A 13,064-nucleotide genomic window follows, 5' to 3' on the forward strand; every position below is an offset into this window, starting at 1 on the left:
GAATAGCAACAAATGAGAGAGGGGAAATTAACGTTACCTAGAATGTGTGTGTAAAGTCCGCGAACCAACTGAGATCAAACGTGTTCCGCACAGCACCCAACCGATTCCATCTGCGCTCATCGACGTACTTGCGTCGGGTTTTTTTATATATTTTTCAGGGACTTCTCTTCGCTGTGTTGCTGTTCAGAGCAGAAACCATCGGGTAAACGTTGTCAGTGTCTGGTACCAAAAAAAGCTTGCCTATTTGGGTAGACAGAAATCCTGGCGGTCCCCTGCCGATGCTTGAATTCGATGTGAGCGTTTATGGGAACATCTGGCAGGACTGTGCCGATAGTTGTTGAGCTGAAGAGAGCCAGGATGGTGTACCCGCGTCGTTGGTTTTTCTGCGAGGAACTGTGGGCGCCAACAGGCGGTAGGGTTAATGTACGTCTCATGTGCCACATACACGTCACACGCAGTACACCTCATTCACTAAAATTTTAAAGAGATCTCGCATCGCTGATCCGTCTCTCCACTCTTTCCCAAATCAATGCTTCAGAAATAATCCCTTTTCAATATTTATATCAGATCCTTTCCCCCGTGGTCGTGGACAGAGGTTTAACGTCACGTTGAAAAGCAGCCCAACGCTGGCTGTCTTCCGATGAGAAGTTATGGTCGTCTAGTTATCCTAAAAAAACAAGTCTGCCTAAAATAGGATCATTCTGGGACGTTTAAACGTTTAAGTTCAAACCATAACATTGCCTTATCAAATCAAACATATTTGTCATCGGCGAGCTAAAGTTAGCGAAAGCTTCGCTAATACACATCCTGTTTTTACGGAATGTCATCTCGCTCAACCGTACAACCGCGATTGAGGTTTTTTCGAGTCAACGCAAGACTCAATATGTCTCTGTTGATTCGTCGCTTCCATCAGTAGAGAATGCTATCAACTTGTTGCATTGTCCAAATAATCTATGGAACCGGGGCGTAGTTTCTGCTCATGGGAAACCAACTCAGAGATTAATGATAGTTTTGCAAAGATTGAAACGTGTTATCATAGAGTCTACGGGGATTCATGGGGTCTGTTCAACAGCACATTAACAGAGTCGGATTTTCAAATATAGTCGTAACGACAGATTAAAACGTATGTGACGATAGTTTAAAAACGTACAACATAGGTATAATTTAACAGAATATACGCGTATTATCGAGGGAAACAAAACATATGAAATCTGAAAGTTCCAAAGCCTTGCGTCGCAATACGAGGCGTATTTTGTGATATCACAAAGGCAACACATAGTAAACTAGTGACCTCGTCGAAGCTGAATACGTAAATCGACCCAAATTTGTTCATTCATAACCGCTTAATTGCTTTCACCTTATCTCGACATTCTGTTAATAAAGTAATAAAGTTGCGGGCATGGCACCTTCTGTGCTTTTGTAACTCTCCATCCAACGTCATATACTCGGGGACACTTCTTTTATCCTTTGTCCTTTTGGATGTGCATCGACAGGCCTCGTTAATGTGTCGAGGTACGCTGCCCGTTCATTTTTGTTTTGCAACGCAGAATTTAATTTGAGCAGATTGGGGCACGTGATATTCTACTCTCGTGGAATCGTAAAAAGATGCAAATTGTGAAATTTTCAGTCAAGGATATAAATCCTATGATCATGTTAAGTCGCAGATGCCAGCGCAATTCTGGTAGGCTTTCAGGACTTTTTGACGAGCGTTGTCAATGTCAAGTCGTCTCCCTGCCATATTGAGAAATTTATCTCATTAAAGGATGCTTATGAAATACGTGCATCTGATGGTCGACTTTTACAAGCTCAAGTGCGGAGGTCAATATTGCAGTTCATTGCTCGGATATCACCTTTGGAACGGGACTTCAAAATGAAAGGTGGCCTCTTTAATAATCAATGTGAATGACTAATATCAGTAAGTGTAACAATATGAGGCGAGTGTAAAGCGCTGCCTTCTGATTCAGGGGCGGCCAATAAAGCTGTTCGCTGAAAAGGCCTTCGCAAGCGTTTGGCGGGCGGACGACAGGACATATTTTATCGTATTATATAGTGCGTCAGAAATTCTTTCCATCAATGGGTAGCGGGGCATTTTACTAAAGTTGGCAGCCGGAATTCGAAAACAACCCACTGGGCGGACAGGGGAGGGACTCCGTTGGTTTTGTGAGAATTTACCTGAGTATCATGGGGAAGGCAAAACCGCGTGGCGGAGAGAAATGAGTTAAGATTTATCGCGGTTGGCTTGTGGGGAGAAACCAGTGGGCGGGAGGGGAGCCTTTCAAAACGTCGCGATAGAGGATAAAAAAGCTTCACTACCCTCTCCCCCCCATGAGAAATTCAATTCATTCGAAATACATTAAAATGCCGTATTGACATTCCAAAACACCAATAGTTACATTTTCATGAAACCGACTGTTTGACACTCCTTGATGATATATCGCCCTGTCGAAGGTCGACTTCTCGGATTTCACATTACCTATTGTCACGCCCCATTAAAAGACATGTACTTCGGTGATTTAATTTACAGATCTAATCACCAGCCGATGTTCGTATTTTGCTGTTTGAAATTTACGATACACGCGGCCGGGGCAGCGCTTCCCATATTTACATGCCACGGCTCCAGAGTCCTCTTTACGCCATGTAATGTGGATTTATGAGTTTCCGGATGAAGCACGCTCTTCGGTGTCATATTAAACCATAGTGAGTGAAGAACTTCGGACTTAATAACGGTTCGCATAAAGGTTGAGTCGTCGAGGCTTGGTAATTTAACATCACGGTGTCGAATCATGGAAAAACCTATCAGATAGAGGAGCGAAACGCGAAATCGCCAACTACTATTCAAAATGATCGATGATGAAAGATTAGAGGGACCGTGGTTTATAGTTTCGATTCGACGACAGGAAGACGGAATCCCACTGCGCATGCGTAATTTGCATACAATGATCCATACCAGATGATGCGCTACTACGTCTGTGCAGACAGTTCAATAAAATCAGTCTAAGTTTATGCTTCACAATAGCTTTAAATCATATTAAGATGAAGTGTATTCGCCAACTCTCTACGTCTTGAAGACGTATTTCATGACGTATTTCCATTTTTTTTTTTCAGTTCTTGAATTTTTTTTATTCTATCGCCAAAATCTCGTCTGCATGTCGAGGTGCCCAGACTGAGACTGCTGATATGAACACGACCTTCTTATATGTAACGTCCAATGTCATTGTTGAAACTTACTTCCAGTCCGGACAACAATTAATTTGTCGACAATAATCTCGTATGCTGTATATAATGCACTGTGTCGGCTAATGCTCTGTATTTTAACATTCTATGGAAGAAGAAGACAATGTTTTACAGAAAATCATCAAAGCTAGAGTAATGTTCTGTCCGCTATCAGATATAATGTAGTGTTATTGTAAATTCTAGCTGTATCACATTGTGGTCTAGAACGACTACTGACTGACCTGACTTTTACTTTCTGCGCATGGGCGTTATCAACCACCTCAAGTCCAACAATTACTGAGCTATTGCCATGAGCAAGTCTATCCATGACACCAGAAGCGTTTCCTCCCGCGAAAGTTAATTCCGAATCGTTCATTACCCTATATAATATGGGCGAACAGAATAGCTCTCGCGAAAATGCGTCCAATGCGATAAAATCTAGCAATTCGCGGGAAAATTGCTCAATTCCACCGTATCGAATTGTTGTTTACTGGTCGGTGTATGTAACGCAAGAATCGAGGTATGTTAATATTCTGCATTGATGGCGACTCTTTATCTCCTCCAAATTATGGATGCTACTGCGTATGTATAAAGTTTCACATTCCGCGCGAAAAGCCAAAAAGTCTCTTACAATAATGACAACGTGCAGTATTTCAACTGAATGATAACACCAACCTGACTTACGCGCTTCACCGAACACCCCTTCAAATCTGCCTTACTCGCTTTTCTGAACCCCCTCAAATCAAATTTGGAAGATAGTGACGCGCCGTGTCTTTGGACAATGATTTTATAAGTTGCGTCTCTTAATTGGAAAATTTTCAAAGCTCCCAGACGATACATTTAACGCTCGCTGTATTTCAGTGTCAGTATTTTTGTTATTCCTGTCAAATACACGTTTTTTTTCACTTTCTCAAAATCATGTCAATAATAGTAACTCATCTCGTCAGCATATGCTGCACGAGTGTAAAGTCCGGTACGATGTAATTGTTGACAACTGAATTCTCGCCTGGCCCTTTGAGCACTGTGATTTTTTCCCGCCAAAATTTTAGTGCAACATTTTACCAATTTTTATGAATTTTTCTGTATTTGTTTGCTAATTTTGGACTAAATGGACACGTTATTTCATTCGCTACAGTTTTTCGAAAATTTTGGCAAAAATCTTGGAAAAAATTAGCTGGGGTTTATTTTATAAAGGGGACAAAAATAGACTTTGGCGCTCAAAGGGTTAAAGTCACAAGATGCGCCGTGCTTTATACAAACTACCACCTCATTTTGCATTCAAAACAACCAGCATTCAATACATTGTCAACACAAATATTAACTGTTAATTATTACATGCTTGGAAATCAAACTAATTGATGACTTGGATTTAAAGAGCAAAATTTCAGTAACAAAAAATGCCTGTTAGTGCCGCAGTGTTTTAAAGAAGCCAACACCAAAAGAATCATTTTTGTTTCGGACTTTCGACGTCGTATATCCTACAAAGTTCTTTGTGTTAGTATAGAGAACATTTTGTATCTCAACAAACAAATAAAAATGATGAAAATATTTTTTCCGTCTGCTTTATAAGTTACAGCTAAAGCATATTTATATTTTGCCCTTTAAGGAATCTACTTATTGATCTATTTATCTGAATCTGACGTCATCAATTGAAATGGCCAAACGAGGGAACGTTGACTCCCAAAGTAATCGAGTACTTATGGGATATTGTAGATGTATACGTGCCCAAAATGTGTATATGTTTTGCTGGCGCGCTCAGTTGATCCGACGACCAACAAACAAAATCAAATTTCTTCACAGGGAGACATTTTTGGTTTGATTCGTCTCAGCAATTTATGAAGGTTATATTTGTAGCCGTGGTGCATTTCGGTGTAACAATAACGTTCTCAATATCACTAATTGTTGACGATATTTTAATCCATTAACAACGATGCGTCTCTGGTTTATCTTTCTCCACATCCATGTCGTATTCTAAGTGGTAGTTGTGTGTTACTTGCAGCAAAAGCATGACCTATAGATGGTTTATGATTCGTTTTAATTTTCATTGACTCGACAACTGATGGTTTACAACAAAATCTAGCATTGGTGTCTCCGAAAGAACGTCAGGACGGCTAGGTCTCCCGACAACGATAAAAGACGCTTTGTGGAAGTTTTAAAACTTGTCCCAGAAGGTGTCAGATAATTTTTATGTCTGAAATAAAAAGTTGGTGTTTGCTCTTTCACTGACATTATTATATACACATGGCCGCATTAATTCACAGATGGTAACTTAAAGTCCATTGGTCTGATCATCAAAAGAGCTTGATATCACAATGATAAATAAGCTAACTGCTACCTCAATTCCGCCCTTTCTTTGTTATCATTCGAAAGTTAGGTTCATATGTATATCAGGGCTCAAAATTAACTTTTTACCCTGGTAGTCCACTTGGGCTACCATTTTCTAAAGTTGGTAGCCCAGTGACAATGGCTGGTAGTCCATGAATATTTTAGTTTAGGGATACTCTACTCGTCCGAGTATAGGCCCCGGTTCAGAAACACAAAATAGCAGTAAAACTGGGGACTTCAACTCGAGAAACCCCATGTTATGTGTCACGAACGCTTAATTTATGCTAATTTATGTACATTTTAACACTTTCGATCACTTTCAAAATCGGCTTACACATCCAAAGAAATTGTAACTTGAGTAAAGAAAAACAGAAAAAAAAATTCTCATGATCTTTATGAACTGGTATGCCTTGTTACACCCGAGTCTCTCGGTACAGAACGTAATATATTGATACTGATCGACAACCATAGATAAAAGACAGCCAGGCTTAACTGACAGTGTTTTATATTACTATTTCAAATCCAACTGATTACACAATCTCTTGATACAGAAGTGACAGTTTTGTGAAATTTCAGCATCAAAACCCCTAAACTTGACACAAGTACATCTTGTATGCTGCCGACCAACAGCATAGTGTGAACTGGCATGCAAAGACTACACACGGAAAAGCAACTCAACATTCTGGTATCAAACGCTCGGCATCTTGTGAAAACAACAACATAACAATGGAAATTTTAATAGTTACCAAAAAAACTAACTTCACAGATGAAATGATAATTGCTTCAAACAAAATGAAACTGCATGTTGACTGCATTTAGCTCGTCCCAAACTTGGTGACGGACATCGCAAGCCAAGTATTTCATGTCCCAGGCTTTGGTAGTCCATGTGCGCTACCATTTCATGGACTTTGGTAGCCCCAGGGAAAAGTTGGTAGTCTGTGGACGCGGGACTATACCGCTGATTTCGAGCCCTGTATATCCCTCCAGACCGATCCATATGGCGACTTCCTTGTGTTTCACAAGTTTTCTTTTTCCTTACAATAAAAGTGCCATGGTGACCACATGATAGCTCCATGTGTGGTCCAGTGTATTGACCTTAGATTCACGGGGTGATCCACGGCACCGCGGCATAAACACACTGTCCGTGCCATCCGTGTGTACACACAGGCTGTCTGTTGGTGCTCGGACGAATTTCATCCAGTACATTGCCCTTATGGCTGTCTAGTTCTGACGTCGACCGGTAGCACGGTGTATGATAATGCCACCAAGGGAATCGGGGACAAGGAACAACATTGCACCGGACACCCATTTGAAAGATGCACGCCCAAACCATCTTGAACTCATGCATTACTCATTGGAGTAATTATAATTCTTTACCATTGGGACTTGGGTTACATGCAGGGTCTTAAACGGCTAACATTCAATGCTCCCTTCAATTCACTGTTAATAGTGTAGCTGGGTATTAGTATAATCGCAAAGAGATTGCAATTATAATTTCTTTATATATATATATATATATATATATATAATATATATATATATATATATATATATATATATATTTTATATATATATATATCTATATACACACACACATATATATATATATATATATATATAAATTAACTGCGATGTTTGATTTCGAGGTGACATCCGTTTATTAGACCCCCACATCTTTTTCGTCATTTATTGTTCTAGAAAGGGGGTCTTAGAATCGGAGGAATACGGTATATATATATATATATATATATATATATATATATATATATATATATATATGATCGTTAACCTTGTTATATACAATACAACCAATATATATATATATATATATATATATATATATATATATATATACTATATATATATATATATATATATTGTATATATACTGTATAAGCTTATACACTGATGTCGACCGGTAGCACGGTGTATGATAATGCCACCAAGGGAATCGGGGACAAAGAACAACATTGCACCGGACACCCATTGAAAGATGCACGCCGCAAACCATCTTGAACTCATGTATTACTCAGTGGAGTAATTATAATTCTTTACCATTGGGACTTGGGTTACATGCAGGGTCTTAACGGCTAACATTCAATGCTCCCTTCAATTCACTGTTAATAGTGTAGCTGGGTATTAGTATAATCGCAAAAGAGATTGCAATTATAATTTCTTATATATATATATATATATATATATATATATATATATAATATATATATATATATATATATATATATATATAATATATATATATATATATAAATTAACTGCGATGTTTGATTTCGAGGTGACATCCGTTTATTAGACCCCCACATATTTTTCGTCATTTTTTGTTCTAGAAAGGGGGTCTTAGAATCGGAGGAATACGGTAATATATATATATATATATATATATATATATATATATATATATATATATATATATATATATATATATATTTGATCGTTAACCTTGTTATATACAATACAACCACAGATAAATATAATATATATATATATATATAGTGTATATATACTGTATAAGCTTATACACTGTATATATTGTCAAATTTATCATCTCGAATCTCATAATATGTATTCAAATTTCATCATTTACCCTGTCTTTATTGTTGCAAGGTAACTCTACCAGGATGTCATGGAAAGAGAAAGTCCTACCAAAATGTTGCCAAGCAACGACTGTAACCTTTCAAGAGTAATAGTAATTTTATCGGCTTCCATCTTCAAATTTATTTGATTGCATTCTGGCTTAAATAGTCCAAATATATTTTTTTATGATTGTAATCAAGTAGATTTTCCCCACCTGATTATCGCTACATACCTGGGATGAAAAGATCAACATTTATTCGAAAGGCCACGCTTTAGTGAGTTATAATTCTGACTAGATTGGTTCTCCTGTCGATACCTGGTCGATATCAGTCGCAATTTGAGGTCACGTGATTGTGGTCACCATCATAATGATGTCTGCTTTGTCTCTCTGCCTGACGCCCGGGCAACTATACCGCGACTCGCAGTGAAATAGCATGGCAATAACAAAACCTTTCACAAAAGCTACCCTAGAAATCAATCCCATTCCTTTAAAGGGGTGGGTCATTTATCAGCTATATCTAAAAGCAAATTGACCATCGTGATGACAATTTCAAAGGAAAACAATTGGCTGACACCATATGAATACTCAATGCAACAACAACTAATGAGAGAGTCAGAGATTGAGAACTTCCCGTTTAATAGGCTCAGAGACTTTCTGCCAGACGCGTCGTCCAGGGCTGTTAGGCCCTTACGTTCATCTCGTGCTCACTCTCACTCGTTTGAATATTTGTATGCTTCTTTGACACCTTCAACTGTTTGTACTGTATAAAAGTTAATTGAATGGTGACTTATAAGCCCGTATATTGGGCTAGGCAACTCATAGAGTTGCAAGTCACGATAATAAACAATTACTACTACTAATTACTGCTATGCGGTTCAAGGTATACTGTCACCTGTTCCAATTTTGCCACAGGTAGCATGGAAAGAGAAAGTCTAACCAATCACAGATTTTAAGCGGGTGGCCGCCCTTTTTTTAAAAAACAGCGCCCTCACATGGGCATTTTGAATACCAAGGAACGCCCCTTTGACCATATATGGGCATATTTAGATTACAGGTGACTGTAAATATGCTCATAAATTAGAAGCGAGCGTGCCATGTCATCGATATGAACCACACGCATAAACTCTGGTTCACAAATCAAGCTCTCGTGAAGCGTTTTACTATTGACTTTTTTGAACAAATAGCTGCTAGCAAACAAACCATGAATGTCAGCTGAAACTTGAATACACGGCATTTTTTCCATCCTCCCGGCTATTTATTTAAAGTCCTTTTCCCCTTAATTGCGTACATATTAGCTTGTTAACCTTTGGCTGATATATGATGACTTAATGAGTTCACATTTATCAATATTATTGACTTGGACAAGCAAATTGTACATGGCATGTCATACAAAGCAGGGATTACTTGAAGGAAACTCGGTAACAAGATTCGAAGTATTCGTGATAATTAAAAACAAATCCAGTTTACGGTTAACATCGCATCCCGCCATGGAAATATTCGCGTTATTTGCGCTGCGTTATCTATACGAGGTGTTTGATACAGTGGGATCTGTGATGAGATTCTAATGTACTACATCTACGAGTGTGCAAAAACCCAAGTCAAAAGAAAGTAGTTAGCCAAGCATTTCCATCTCCTGTCTGGCTTTGCACCTCGATGGTTTAATGAGGGACGGAGGGCTGTTGATCATTTTGGCGGAATGTTTATTTTCGCGCGTTGTGCAGTTGCCAACGTCCATTGCTCACCGCTCTGCTGGTAGCGCGATCGTTAAAGATTTGAATTTCATATAATACAAAACCGTTGTTCTGGAAATGTAATAGTTGAAGTTATTTGTGATATAGAACAGTTTACAAGTAATTCCACTGTGTCATAAATTATATACAGTAATTAATCCATCAATCACAAGTGTCGTTAGAAAACAGTGACGAACCGCAACAAGGAGTTCTGACGTGTGTACAGTAGCTTGTCTGAAGGACTGATGGCAATTGTTGGCCGTATTTCTAATCAGTGCATTCAACTGTAAATGTTTCAACTTGACATTGGACTTATCCGACTTCATTCAGCAGGTGTCGACCCACCCGCTGGCCTTCGGAACCTGGTCTGTAATTAGCGTCGTCATTATTTACCAATGAAAGGACATAGTACGGAGAAAAAAGTTCACGGCTTGCATGATATTGATGAAATTTGTAGCGGATAAAACTTGTGTCCGGTTCATGCCAGCGACCAGAGGCAGTTCGGTGATAAATCTGTGATTGAAGGATTTTATGGAGATCGTCAAAACATGACCGATAGCAGCTGAAAAGGCGCGAGATTCTCACGAGAATTCGATCAACGACGGTTGATTCTCCGAACAATCGACGCCACAGACTACATGTATACGACGTGCGGTTACCAGGTCACATATACACTAATACCATAACACTCTGTAATCGTCTGCGTAAAATTCTCCAAGGAAACGTTCAGCCAGTTTGAAAAATCCTCAAACGAGGTCGATGTATAGTATAACTCCCGTATAAATAAACGTCTGTGCCGTGTTTGAAATTCTGGGGTTCACCGTAAACTGCCTGCGAAAGCTGCCATATGAAAGTTCAATTTGCTATTCACCAGACAGTACGGGGGAAAACAGCACCAGCAGATTTATTCAAACATTATTTGAACACTAAAAGATACATATCAGTCGACTATAAGGTAAATATATTCACCTCTTGGGGAAATATATTCCTCTCATGTATATATGGATACTTGATATTTGAAACTCCATTAAAATTTATATTCACAGACTTCTATAGCAATGTTTGAATGTATACATAATGTTTGTATCTCTATGGTATCACCTCTCGGCCACAGCTTTCCTGATGCTACGCGCGTGTATTAAGGTTTATTATATAGCGCTGTGACGATGTTTTGAGGTAGAGTGTGCCAAGGGGACAGATATTCAGACTCTCAATTCTTTACAATGTTTACATAGTGTACTGCTTGCTGGGGATCATTTTGAAGCTCTGTGAAAAACGAAAATTTAATTTTCCCTGTAGGATTAATACGGGCATGGCGGCTTTTTTTTGGAATTTGAAATATAGGTAGATGCTGGGTATTTTGTTTCTCCGGTACCGAGATTTGCACTTGATTTGGTAAGAAGTACGTTTGAAGGTTTCCTTGGGGTAAGTTTGAGAGAAAGTTTAAGTCTTTCGTTGTCGAGGAGCGTACTAATAACCAAATGCAGACAATGAGATTTTGACGATTTCAAAATTCCAAGGATAGCTGTGTAGCACACACTGTGATGCTTGCGACTGTGCACCAATTAGTAACACGAAACGCCAGAGTGTTGGTGGAATAATATGTCCGAAGGAGTCACACATACTGTTCATATTATATTGTGATCATATATGGGGGCTAAAGGAATCGAATGGCAGGGCTGACTTCAGTTTTCTTTTTTAATAACGCCAGTAATGCAGTAAAACAGACATGTGAACGGGACATTATTCATACACACCGGTGTGTGAACACTTAAAGATTTCACCGTTTTGCAGTGCTACCCAAATCCTCTATCAATGTGAACATTCGGGCAATTTCGATCGACAAAATTGGACCGCAGGGTTTGAATTGCAGGCTCCAGGACTTAATAGTTAGAGCGGAACGTAGTTAATATAATCTTCTGATTGACCGTGGTTTCATTTCAATTTATTGGCTTCGCAGATCTGACAAAATTAATTCATTAGAATTCCAGGCAGCGTACATTATCCAGCCAACCTTGCTGTATTTCTGAATCAATTTGGCATTTCACAACAATCTATTTTCTATGCATCAGTCAATTAAATAGAAATAATCAAACCGCCTCATTGAAAATCTTAATGTGTAAATTTACTGATTTACTGATAATGCGCCCGTTTGAACATTGGAATGTCGCCGAAGGCACAGTCGAGAAGTGCGCAGGTGTTTATACAGTATGGGCTCTCTCTCTCTCTCTCTCTCTCTCTCTCTCTCTCTCTCTCTCTCTCTCTCTCTCTCTCTCTCTCTCTCTCTCTCTCTCATTAAATTCACGTAGGATTTGTAAGAATAAGAGTGCGATATTTAGATAGTTTACGTCGATAAACGTAGCAATTATCACTATTTCTCGTGCCATCAAAAACAAAATAGGTAGAACATGCAATGACAATGATTTCGACACTGTCCGTGACTGAAAGTACTTGAACATACATAATATGGATGCAGATATGAGCTGTGCCTGAAATGTGGTTATATATGTGTAATTGTTGCATTCGGCAGGTGTCGACAACAAGACTCTTGACGACAATTGCAGAAAGCTAAATCAAATGTGATTATAGGCATAGTGTGGAGGCATTGTGTTGTGCACGCAACTTGGACATGGTAAACTCGATTAAGAGGAGACGGTTGGTGATGTGGCGGACTTTACCGAGCGTACTTTGTATTATTCGCCCTAGGATGATGTCATCAACTGATTACTTTTCGATTACTCGAAACTAGGGACTGAAAATACTGTAACTAAATTTTCATCAAAAAATAATTTTCTTTAAGTTAACGTTGGTAATGAACACATTGTGCTTAATTTGAGCGCATAATAGCATATTCAGGTCACGTTAAAAGGGGAAATTTCAGTACTATTTCGAGAATCCATCTTTCCACGGGCAATTACTCTGCAAATCGAGAAATAATTTGTTTTCAACTCGGTCAAACAAAAGTGTCAATCTTTGTTCTTCAGATTTTTTTTTGAGGTGGCAGTGTTTGGATTTGAGTCACTTGTCGGCGTTTTATTGGATTTAAAATGCATTCAATGAAGCCTCGTTGACAGTAACTGTACTCATAACCGCATTAATTTACCCTTTAGGTTAAATGTTCCGACGAGGTCAGCTAGGAAATCGTACTTAGATCGCGAGTGAAAAAAATCGTACAAATATGGTTACAATGGTTGTTAAGCTTA

At 38.7% G+C, this 13,064-nt stretch overlaps 1 protein-coding gene across 3 annotated transcripts in view; it reads right to left on the bottom strand.

Moving 5' to 3' along the window:
• The window catches only part of LOC139133515 (orexin receptor type 2-like), a 127,595-nt gene that overhangs the window by 58,784 nt on the left and 55,747 nt on the right, over nt 1-13,064 (bottom strand). Inside the window, exon 1 of one of the 3 annotated variants that reach the window (XM_070700154.1) lies at nt 38-534. The exons of the other annotated variants lie outside the window; for them this stretch is intronic. The gene's annotated coding sequence lies outside the window, so the exon portion shown is untranslated. Of the gene's footprint in view, nt 1-37; nt 535-13,064 lie in introns of those variants that run through there. 3 annotated transcript variants of the gene reach the window in all.

Source organism: Ptychodera flava, chromosome 5 (assembly GCF_041260155.1).
Source record: "Ptychodera flava strain L36383 chromosome 5, AS_Pfla_20210202, whole genome shotgun sequence".
NCBI lineage: Eukaryota > Metazoa > Hemichordata > Enteropneusta > Ptychoderidae > Ptychodera > Ptychodera flava.